Here is a 12,396-nt window from a genome sequence, read left to right as displayed (position 1 = left end):
CAGAAGGGGAATCCCTCTGTGAACCACCTGTCACATTCAACCCTGAGGTGAATCATTAATAAATCAAGGGTGAGATGAAAGGCTACAATGAAAGTCTCCATGATACACATCTGGCCCACATCTGTAGCACCTGCTGCTATTGGTAGAGGGTCATTTTTAGTGGTAAAGTGGTGATATCAGGGGGCACCTGGATGGCTCAGTCAGTTGAGCATCTGACTTCGGCTCAGGTCATGATCTCTTGGTTCGTGAGTTCGAGCCCTGCATCGGGCTCTGTGCTGACAGCTTGGAGCCTGGAGCCTGCTTTGGATTCTGTGTCTCCCTCTCTTTCTGCTCCTCCCCTGCTCACGCTCTGTCTCTCTCTCAAAAATAAAGATTAAAAAAAATTTTTTTAAGTGGTGATATCAGGGGCCAGAGAGGAACCAGCTCCAAAGTCCCCACATTTACCTGGGAGATACCGCCGACTTTAGGAAGGCTTCCAGCAAGGAGACCTTGGGCAGCCTGGGTGACCTCCCAGGGCCCTCAGCTGTGCCTGTCCTTGATCACACAGGCCATATGCTGCCTGGGAAGCTGGGAATTGGGGCAGCTGGCTGACCTGGAAATGGAGAGTCTGCGGAGCCCTGGGCTTGCCAGCTCCTCCTTGCCACCCCCTCCCCAAGAGCAAGAAGCAAGGCTAGGAGGCTCCTGGGAGCCTCCTCCCTAATTCCCAGGGCCTGGCAGCCAGCTCTGCAGCTGATGCAAGGCCAGAGGTGGGTAAGCTCAGCCTGCCTCCAGGACATGGAGCTTCTTGTACCCCTCCACACTCTAGAAAACATACCCATTGACTCCCTTCTGCCTTGGACTACTAGGTCTGTAGTTCCATTCCTTCTGGAAGCAGAGCAGGGTCACCTGAAGATCTGGGAGCAGTTGCTGCTTGGAGCTGGGGTAGCACTGAGCATTTCTGAGTTAGTCCAGCTCCCCTGCAAGGGCAGCCTGTGAACAGAGCTGGGCCCTAGAGCCCCACTCCCAGGGGACCTGTTCAAAGAGGGTCTGGGCACCTGTTGGCCCTCAAGTTCTGTCAAATGCTGGCCCAATTCCCCTCCTCAGGGAGGTCAGACCCTCTTATCCTGTTAGAGGGTAGACTTACCCCCACTGGCCCTCACCCTCACTTTTGATGCCCAGGCTGAAGGTAGGAATGCCAAGGCCACCCTCCTGAGTCATCATCAGCTCAAGACGAAGATTCATTCAGCATCAGTTTACTAAGAGCTCAGTGATGTAACAGGACGTGTAATAACAACACGGATAATGTGTGCCACATTTTACAAAGTGCTTTCATGATTAATTAGCGCTCCAAGGGATGGTGCCATGATGTAGGGAAGCCCCAGACGAAGCAGCTAAGGCCCAGAGAGTTCTGGCAGAACCAGGAGTCACATCCACAGGGTCTTCCCGTGTCCTCACGCTGCCTTCATTCTGACCCCCAGGCACACATCTGAGCAACAGACAGCCTTCCGCAAGCAGACTGGGTCACTGGGACCCCGCCGAGGCCGATGAACTTTTCTCAGGGGCGCCGGGGATCCGGTGGAGGAGGCTGGGAGGACAAGTTGTGGATTTGGGGGACGGGGTACGCCGGGAGCCATGCCTGTCTGAGAAGGCCTGGAGACATTCTGGGAGCACAGAGATGGGAGGAGGGTGCTCGGAGCATTCACGTGGCAGCCCCTGTGTGTCAGCTGCTCCCACAGACCAAGGTTCACGGGCCACACCAACCTCAGGCTGCCACCAGCTGGGTTGGGGTCGCTGCCTGGGGGTTGAAGCAGGCTTCAGGACCGGCCCCTGCATTCTGGCTCAGGACCCGTGAGAGTGGCCACTGCTGGCCTCCCTGTCCATGCCAGGGTCAAACGAGGCCTTCCTTGTCATCTGCCACCATGCTATTTGGGCCTGACCTTTGCCCTCAGCCGTGCCTCAGCCATACGCACATCCTCATGACCCTTGCCCACCTTACTAGCACTGCTTGTCGCTGACGAAACTTGTGAGGCTGCTGAGCTCAGGCCCCCCGGGCTTGCAGGCCAGTGAGCACACGGTGCCCTGCGCCAGAGGGGACGGCCTGTGCCGACCCCGCCCCCCCCAACCCCTACTCCACCAGGCTCCCAGGCCTGGTGGAAAGCTCTGTGCCAGAGCTGGAGGCAAAGAGAGAGGCAGGTGTGCCCTTCTCATTGGAAGGACGCGGACATGAGACACCCGGGTCCAGCCACCACACCAGGCCCGGCCTGCAGGGCACTCCAAGCCCTTCGGTCTGCTCTCATCTCCCTTCACCGGCCCCTCACGCTCAGAAAAAGGGTATCTGAGGGAGGAAACCCAATGCAAAGCCAGCTCCTGGCTCTGTCCCAACCTCGAACCGATTCCTAGAACCACTTTTCAGTTGGAATTACATTTACTGTTAGATATTATAATCACAGGTCATTCGGGGCGCCTGGGTGGCTCAGTCGGTTAAGCGGCCGACTTCGGCTCGGGTCATGATCTCACGGTCCGTGAGTTCGAGCCCCGCGTCGGGCTCTGTGCTGCCAGCTCAGAGCCTGGAGCCTGTTTCAGATTCTGTGTCTCCCTCTCTCTGACCCTCCCCTGTTCATGCTCTGTCTCTCCCTGTCTCAAAAATAAATAAAATGTTAAAAAAAAAATTAAAAAAAAAATAATCACAGGTCATTCAATTAAAAAGCCATAAAAGAGTATTTAGTACAGAGAAAGATGGTGTCCCTCCCGTACCTTTTGCTCAGCTGCTCTGTTCTCCTCCCCAGAGAGAAGCAGTGTTACTGGTTTCTTGTGTATCTTTCCAGAGATAAGCTAGATTAACCATGGGATTTTTATTATCAGAGCTTGCATAGCAAGGTCACATCTTGCTCAACTTTTCTGCCTGAGATGAGGAAGGATAAACTCCCCTGCTTCGAACATTCCCTGAGAATGGACAGGAAGTGACCAGAGATTAACCTCCCCGACAGGCCCACGGTCCGGGCTCTCTCCCCTTCACTACCCTCCACCTGTTACTTTGCCAGATGCCCAAGGCGAGAGTGAAGGACAGATGGCACTGGCCTCGTTTCTTAGGGAAGCTGAGGAGCCGAGATGTTAAGGAGCCTTGAGGTCTCACGCTTCAGGCTGGAGCACCCTGGTTTTCCCATGACATTCACTTCACCTTCTAAATGACCCTGAGTTCTTAAATATCTTTTTACCCCAGCCAGACTACGGACATTTGAAGGGCAGGGTCAAGGACCCTTCTGCCACCCTCTCTGAGCTGGACTCTGAGCTGGGCCCTGTGGGGCACCCCAGCAGTGGTAAACAACGTTGGCTGCATAAATTAGAGAAGCAGGGGACATGCTCTCCTTCTAGGGGCATCCCGCGACCCTGAAGTTTGCTACCTGGACGCACGCACATCCCTGACCACCAAACTCCCTGAGCCACAGGCCTGTGCCTTATTAGTTCTTTTCTTGCGTAGTTGGCTCAGTTAATGGCCCTGCTCAGAAGGCCAAGGCCGTGGGTTGACTCCGCAGGGGTGGAATCATCCTGTGGCGAAACATTCTGTTCCTTGCCCGTGAACTATATAGAGTGTTGCAAGTTACAACTGGATGACAAAAAGAGATTGTCCCTCCATGAAATGCAAAGTATACAGTTGTCTATCTGAAGGGGGTGACCTCCTTTGTGATCCCCAACTCCTCCCCACCCCCCCACCCCCACTATGATCTCTGGGGTTACTCTGGGGTGAGCCCTGGTGCATCCTCCTGTTCTATCTTATATGTAAAGTCTCACTTCAGTAAAGCAGGTCTCTCTGAAGGTTGTAATGTGCCCAGAATGATTAGGCTCTGAGAAAACAGAGTAATAAGAAGGGACAGTGGCTTCAAAAAGTATGAGCTGTACCTGTTTTTTTGTTTTTTTTTTTTTTAATTTTTTTTTTTTTCAACGTTTATTTTATTTTTGGGACAGAGAGAGATAGAGCATGAACGGGGGAGGGGCAGAGAGAGAGGGAGACACAGAATCGGAAACAGGCTCCAGGCTCTGAGCCATCAGCCCAGAGCCCGACGCGGGGCTCGAACTCACGGACCGCGAGATCGTGACCTGGCTGAAGTCGGGCGCTTAACCGACTGCGCCACCCAGGCGCCCCGAGCTGTACCTGTTTAGTGATGCGGGAACAAGAGGGAGGCTTTATCGATTTCAGGGAACAGAAAGCATCGGCGGTGGCTGTTGTGTGAATTGAGGCTCAGTTCTGCAGTGGGGTGGGGGGGCCCTGGGGAGGGAGGGCCGGCAGGGAGGCCCGTGACCATGACCAGAGGGGGTGCTGACTTGAGAGGATCGAAGGCCGTGCTGCTGGAGGGGCAAGAACAGATGACGGTCGGGGGCTACAATCAGAGGGGATACCTGTGTATGGAGAAGGATGAGGGAATGGCAAATCTAAGGTGCGGCAGGTCAGGGGTCACAGAAAAGGAAGCTGGGGCTCCACCAGATGCCAGAACATCTATGTACATACACAAGAACGCATCTCTTCCAACAACTGACTCCTCTTCCTGCTTCCTCATTCTGCTTAGGGTGTCACCATGTTGATGGACCAGGACACCCGGTCTGGGCCCAGGACCTCCCCTGACTCTCACAAGGCTCCCCGGGAAACCAGATCTCTATTGTGGGATCTCAGGCCCCATCTGTGTTCCTGGAATTCCAAATGTGGCCTCCTTCTGAGCCCTGTCCCCCACCCTCACCCCCACCCTGCCCCCACCATTGCCTGGTTCCCACTAGATTTCCATCACAGGTGGCTGTGTGAGGTCAGGATAAACCTAATTTGGAGTGCAAGATGACTGTTGCATTCACTTGGATGGAATTCATTTGTTGAACAATTGGCCATTGAAAATGGTGGGGGCCTTTCTTTAATATAGCCATAATACCACTCCTCCAGAGAAACTGTTGACAAAGTAGTCATACATCAACTACGTGTAGGCTGAACCCAGTCTGTCAATAACACTAGCAGCAACAACACCTCACCTGGCCTCTGGGCCTCCACTCTTCCTTGGTTCCCTTCTTTTTCACCGGCCCCTCCTTCACCATATATCTTTTTGGTTCTTCTTCATCTTCCTGGTGCCTAACATTGGAGCGCCCCAGGACTCAGTCATTCTTTTTTATCTATCCTTGCTCAAACTAGGTGACCTCATCGTGAAATGAGGTCCATCCCTCTAGGCTGACTGCAACTATGTTTTTGCTTTTAAATGTTTACTCATGTGGGGAGAGAGAGAGAGGGAGAGGAAGAGAGAGCACAAGAGGAGGACGGGCAGAGAGAGAGGGAGAGAGAGAGAGAATCCCAAGCAGGCTCTGCCCTATCAGCGCAGAGCCTGATGCAGGGCTCAAACCCGTGAACTGTGAGATCATGACCAGAGCTGAAACCAAGAGTTGGACGCTGGAACGACTGAGCCCCCCAGGTGCCCCTGACAGCAACTATGTTTATATCTCCAGCCCTGGCCTGTCCCCTGAACTCTAGGCTTGAATACTCAACTGTCTACTCAATGCCTTGACCTGGACATCTAATAGACATGGCCAACACACTATCCAAAATCAAGGTGCCCCTAAACCTGCTCCTTCCACAGTCTTCTTGTAGTGGAAACTCTGGCAGATGATCTTCCTTTTTGTAATGCACGTTGTAACGCAACTTAAGCTTTGATTGCCAAGGTATCACTTCCAAGAGGCATCTACTTCTCCTAGCAAGCGGCAGGACTGGACAAAGAACTGGGCCGCTCCCTGGACTGAGGCTTCTTTATTTCAGAGATTTTGGCTGATTTTGATAACTGATCATTTTGGGCCACTTGCCTTTTCTCTTCCCGTGCTTTAAATTCCCACTTTTGTGTTTTAAAGTCACCAAGACAGGGGCGCCTGGGTGGCTCAGTCGGTTAAGCGTCCGACTTCAGCTCAGGTCACGATCTCACGGTCCGTGGGTTCGAGCCCCGCATCGGGCTCTGGGCTGATGATGGCTCAGAGCCTGGAGCCTGCTTCTGATTCTATGTCTCCCTCTCTCTCTGACCCTCCCCCGTTCATGCTCTGTCTCTCTCTGTCTCAAAAATAAATAAACGTTAAAAAAAAAAAAAAAAGTCACCAAGACAGAGGGAGTCCATGAAACCCTAGGCCTCTACCCTTGACCCCAGGCCTGCATGTACATTCTCTCGCTCGCTCTCTCTCTCTCTCTCTCTCTCTCCCCCTGTGACCTCACTGTGTGGCCCCAAGTATGCTATGTAACTTCCAGGTCCTGTAAGTAATAAACCTTTATTTATTTTTTAAAATTTCCTGATGATTATTGCTGAAGAGTGTCTTGCAATCATTGTAAGAACTACAAGAGCTGGTCCCACCACAGCATTGGTTATTGAGAGGCTGAAATAGGCACACAGCACTTCCCTAGCTCAGTAAATAGCTATGTGGCACCTTCATTCTTCTGATGCTCAGATCAAAATTGGTTCCAGGACTCTTCCTTGACGTGTTTCTTCGTGGTCAATATATCAGCAATGTATCTTCATGGTCAGTATATCAGCATATCCCATTGGCTCCGCCTTCAAAATATATCCACCATCGCCCCTGTTGCCAGTATTCTTAGGCTTTGACCATGGCCTACCAGGCTCTCATCATCTGGTCTGCCTCCACGTCCCTGGCTTCATCTCCTGCCGCTCCCCCTACTTGGCTCCTGCCACACAGGCCTTCTGGCTACTCCTCAGACCCGCAGCCCACTCCTGCCTGGAGGCCTTGGCACTGCTGTCCTCTTGGCTTGGAATTCCCTCCCCGGGCACCCGCAGGGCTGGCTCTCTCATTCCTTTTGGTCTCTGTTTAAATGTCACCTCCTCAGTGAGACCTCCCTGAACCACCCTATTTAAGATTGCAAACTTTCCCACATTCCAGTCTCTAGACTCCTCTTTACTCTCTTCATAGCACTTAACCACCACATGGGATATCATATATGTGTTTGTGTGTGCACATATCAACATTGAAGATATTACATCTTTCTGGGGCACCTGGATGGCTCAGTCGGTTGAGCATCTGACTCCTGGTTTCAACTCAGGTCATGATCTCACGGTTGGGGAGTTCAAGCCCCTCATTGGGCTCTGAGCTGACAGAGCCTGCTTGGGATTCTCTTTCTCCCTGTCTCTCTGCCCCTCCCGCCACTCTCTCACTCTCTCAAAATAAATAAACTTAAGAAAAAGCATTTAAGAAAAGATATTACATCTTTCTTGGTTGTTTACTATCTGCCTCTCCCCTGTAGAGACTCCGCGAGGGTGGAGAGTTTGTCTGAATTGTGTACAGCTAGACTCCAGCATCCAGAACCATTCCTGGCACATAGTTCCATAGTTATTAAAGTTGTTAAATGAATCATCAGGCTTAGAGAGGCTAAATTCGTTCCCCAAGGCCACACCACTAGCATATGTAGAAACTCAGAGGGTTAACTAACTTGCCCAGGGTCAGAGAGTGAGGTGCAAAGTTGAGATTCAAGCCCAGGTCTGAATTAACTACCGTGCTTTCTACCCCTCCGCCCTCCCAAGGCCAACTACCTGGATTCACCCAACTGCCGCCTTCCTGAACAGCAGCCTTTCTCTGGCGGCAATTCATGCTTTAGAAAGCATAATCGTTTATGTACTTTGTTTAATTATAGTGTACTACATGGTTGCCCTAGAAAAAAGGAAAATATTTTTTAAAAATTAGAAAGAAAAAAAATTACCAATTGCCCAGAATCCAGAGACCACCATGGTTACTACATTGCTGTTTAATTCCAGTCTTTTCTATGACAATTGTGCATAACAGAGATCATCATTATAATCCTGGCCACAAATCCTTGGTTCTAATCCCAACAAAAAAGAAGCAAAAGCATATAATGGGCATAGAAAGACAAGCAGGCTTTGGATAGAGGACATATGGACATGAAGTCTCCCCAGGTAGGGTCGGACAAGCAGGAATGGACACGAGGGATCTGAGGGAGGGGCAGGCAGGAACGATGGGGATGGCTGTCTCAATAGGAGCACTGAGGAAAGTGAGAGACATGGCCAAGTGGGAGGAAGGTGTGGAGAGCTGAGAACCGCAGCTCAGGCTGCGGAATTTGGACCCAACGAAAGAAGCCTCCAACAATTCCTGAGTGTGGGGTGGAGATACTAGAAGGAGGGAGACACTGTGAGATAAAATGTGTTCTCATCAGAGATAATTCAGACAGAAGCAGTTGAACTAAATGTCAAGGTCACAAGAAGGGGAGGAGTCAGAAATCACTCCCAAGGTGAGTGGCGGAGCGACCGGGTGAACAGCGGTGGCTTTATCAAGACTCAGAAAGCAAGGAAGGGGCCTGAGGGACTCAGTTCTGGTTGTTGAGAATTGGCAGGGAGCAGTTCTACAAGCTACAACGTCTTAAGGGGGTTGTAAGCACAGGTGTTTCCCTGAGAAGAGGAGACTGGTGAGGGAAACTAAGGCTGGAGAAGTAGGCACCAGGACATTCTCTAGCCCAGGCTCTCTGAAGGCACTGCCTGCCAGACCGAACCTGCACTCACTTGCCTCGTCTGCAGGGCCCAGCACACCCCGGCCCAGTGGCATCCTCCCGCCTTCCTTCTCCTGCCCCCAGGAGGGCCTTCCACTGCCGCTGGACCAGCACCTTCTCCAGCACTCAGCTTGCTTCCAGGTGCTGGGTCGCAGTCCTCCCGCATTGGCTCCTGTGTCTTGCTCCCCAAACACACCCTCAGCTCCCCGGCCTCTTTGCTACGTATGCCTGGAGCCATAGCAGCAGGCACCCAGCAGAAGCTTCACAAATGCCCCTTGACTTGACTTCTCTTTCTCTTCTCTCTCCATCCAATCCCTGGCTCTGTCAGCTTCACTCCCCACCGATGGCCAGCAGTCAGTGTTGACTCTAAGAGCTGCAGGTAACCTTGGGGTATTTGTGTCCACCATCGCTGACCGCAGCTGACTTAGCCCTGTAAGGCTGCTTTCTAGTGCAGACTCCTAGAACAACTACTCAGGCCAACTTTAACATGCCAGTGATCCCCCGCGGGGTTCGGGTTCAGATGCAGATTCTGGTTCAGTGGCCTGGGGTGAGCCGGGAGATCCTGCTGTTGTTTCTAACAACTTCCAGCAGATACTGCTGGGCAACACCTGGAGTCATAGGGACCTGGGTGACTTCTGGAAGTCACTTTAATCCCTCTGGCCCCAGTGTTCTCATCTGCTGAATAGGGCTCTGACCACTTCACTGGGTTACCCAGTGGTCAAATGAGTTAGTGCTTGTGAAAATAAAATAGAAACCAAAGTCACCGAACAAATGTCAGACGTCACCATCTATCTCTCCAGTGTTGCTGTCGGGATGAATGTGATAAAATACACAAAAGGCCTTAGCAGGTGTGCAATAGATATTAGTAGCTCCCCTCCAGAGGCTGCAGGGTTGCAGATAGAGATGCTTTCTCAAAGTCAAGGCAAATAAGGAGTCACTCTGGGCTGGAGTGAGGCAGGGGGGTGGAGAAGAGGAAACGTGTTAAGGATACGCAGCTCCATGACACCTGGCCACGGCACAGCTAAGAAAACACAGGCCTGGGCCTCTCCAAGGGTCCCTACTCACTGCCCCCTCCACCCCCCGCAAAGCAAAACTCTGTCCCTAGAATCCAGTCACAGTGCCCATGCTCTGTCCTATGAGCCCAAACCAGCTCAGTTCCCAGGCCTGCTCTGGCTCTTGACTTTAATTCTTATACTTGCCCTGCTTGTCTGACCCCTCTTAGCCTGGGGAATCTGGCGCTGACCTTGACCACATCTCTTCATCTTACCCCATTGCCCATGACTCCTGTTACAGCTTCTGCTGTTAGTGACAGATTGCCATACTGATGCCAGCCTGTTCCAGGCGGGGTCCCATTCTGCCTGATCCGTATGATAGGTTGGACACCCACGGCAATCTCACAGCCATTTACAATGGGATGAGTGTGAAAGCCGTTACCAGCAGTGGGTGACTATGCGTGGTGACTAATGGGTTACCTGTGCCAAGGGAGTGGTAGGAGTTGAAAATAATTCTAGGTTTCAGGTCCAGGAGGTGGAATGATGAGCTCAACTAGGAGTGGTGAGCTTGGGGGCCAGCCCGGGTGAGCAGCAAAGCGGACCTTTCTCTCTGGAAGTTGGAAGTGTGGGACTGGAGATACCAGAGAGGTCAGGTGGAAGTGGGGGCTTAGAGGCACCCATACAGATGTAATTGTTGAATCTGTGTAGAGATAAAAGAGACTGAGGATCAGACGTTGGGGAACATTGCTGTCCACCCATAGAGCCAAAATTAATTCTCAGGACAGGGTCATGCTGACCAGGTCTCTCAAACAGACTGTGTTCTCTCTCAGGCCCCAGATGGCTCCCCTCCAGGTCCTTTCATGGAGGTGGGTATTGGGCAGCTGGCAGGAAGGCAGTCAGGCTCCAATCTCACTTTTACAACAGGTCTCAAATTTAGACTTTTGATGTTTTTTCCAAATAGAATTATAGATATAGTCCATAGAGTAGCCCTGCAAGAAATGAAAGAAAGACACGGATGAATCAGATTTAAATGTGTGGCTTAGGGACTGGCCTTGCTGCCTATAACACACAATGGATTCATATTTCTTTAAAATCCTGTGAAAAGTACAATTATACTTTATTGTACCTTTTATGTTAAAGCATTAATTACAGGTGAGCATTTACATTTTTTAAATGTTTTTATTAATTTATTTTTGAGACAGAGCATGAGCAGGGGAGGGACAGAGAGAGAAGGAGACATAGAATCCGAAGCAGGCTCCAGGCTCTGAGCTGTCAGCACAGAGCCCCACGCGGGGCTCTAACTCAGAAACCATGAGATCGTGACCTGGGCCGAAGTCGGACGCTCAACCGACTGAGCCACCCAGGTGCCCCATACAGGTGAACATTTAAAGTATGGGGGCGCCTGGGAGGCGCAGTCGGCTAAGCGTCCGACTTCAGCCAGGTCACCATCTCGCGGTCCGTGAGTTCGAGCCCCGCGTCGGGCTCTGGGCTGACGGCTCAGAGCCTGGAGCCTGTTTCCGATTCTGTGTTTCCCTCTCTCTCTGCCCCTCCCCCGTTCATGCTCTGTCTCTCTCTGTCCCAAAAATAAATAAACGTTGAAAAAAATAATAAAATATACCACATGTTCTAATCCTAACCTAGTACTCTTCATCATTTCAGAAAGCAGCCCCCCAAATCGGAAGTGGGCAGGACTGTCTGCTTCTGCTTCGAACCCAGACAGCCCAGAAGTCCATCTCCTGTGGTCTTCAGGGATTTCACCGTCCAGCCTGAGTTACCAGCTCATGTCCGCAGCTACTTGGGAAGTCATCTGTCCCGGAGTCTGGATTCACCTGGACTCGAATTATTATCATGTTTTTAATTTTAGAAAGAGAGAGCACAGGCAAACAGGGAGTGGAGAGAGGGAGAGAGAGGGAGAGAGAGAGAGAGAGAGAGAGAGAGACTCTTAAGCAGGATCCATGCTCAGTGTGGAACCCACGACCCTGGGATCATGACCTGAGCTGAAATTAAGACTGGGATGCTCAACTGACTGAGCCACCCAGGCGCCCCTCAAAATATTTTTTTAATTTCATTTCCCACCTCAAGCTTAAATTAACCTTTACAAAAAAATTTTCCATTACTCAAAAAAGCTTCATTTTTATTTATCTTATTTTATTTTTTAATTTACATCCAAGTTAGTTAGCATATAGTGAAAAAAGCTTCGTTTTTAAATTTAGTTTTCTGACTCTGTGCTTGTATTCTGTCCTTCAAAACTTTCAAAGATTTTCTGCTCCTCAGTGAGGACGCACACTCAGTCCCCTCACGGCCACAGCAGGCACGGAACCACCAAAGGCCCTGCTGACATATTTGTTCATTTGAGACAACCTCATAGGAAGGTGAGGTCTCACAGCACCAACTCCTCGATGCCGGCCTGGGCACACCCACACGCACATTTTGGTGCTTTCCTAACCTTCTTGGTATAAAGGTCAACAATTCTACTACCAGGGACAGCCTGGTTTCCTTAGAGGCTGTGTTGTAGACCCACCTGGGATGGTATTTCAGACACTGGACCATTCTAAACGCCTCCAGACACTGTCCCCAGAAAATTAAAAAAAAAAAAAATTTTTTTAGTTGTGGTAAAATACATGTAACATAAAATTTACCATCTTAGCCACTTTTAAGTATAGGGTTGAGTAATGGTAAGCACGTTCACGTTGTTGTGCAACCAAATTCTAGAATTGTTTTCATCTTACAAAACTGAAATTCTGCATCTGTGAAATAACAACGCCCCCTTCCCCCCACCCCAGCCCCAGGTGGGGCTGCATACATTGCATGCATCTATCTCCCTTATTATGTTTATCCATTTATCTATTGATGGACACTTGGGATGCTTCCACCTTTTGGCTATTGTAAATAATGCTGCTGTGAACGTGG

At 50.7% G+C, this 12,396-nt stretch overlaps 1 long non-coding RNA gene across 1 annotated transcript; it reads right to left on the bottom strand.

Moving 5' to 3' along the window:
* Window positions 1-7,706: 7,706 nt before the first annotated feature.
* On the bottom strand, window positions 7,707-10,471 carry LOC121019168 (uncharacterized). Its single transcript, XR_005785487.1, has 2 exons — window positions 10,284-10,471; window positions 7,707-10,186 (listed from the first exon to the last, which is right to left on the bottom strand). It is a non-coding gene; the product is annotated as an uncharacterized LOC121019168 (long non-coding RNA).
* Between the last annotated feature and the right edge of the window lie 1,925 nt (window positions 10,472-12,396).

Source organism: Herpailurus yagouaroundi, unplaced genomic scaffold (genome assembly GCF_014898765.1).
Source record: "Herpailurus yagouaroundi ecotype Mexico unplaced genomic scaffold, PumYag 221, whole genome shotgun sequence".
NCBI classification, from domain to species: domain Eukaryota; kingdom Metazoa; phylum Chordata; class Mammalia; order Carnivora; family Felidae; genus Herpailurus; species Herpailurus yagouaroundi.
This window is presented reverse-complemented; position numbering and strand designations above follow the sequence as displayed.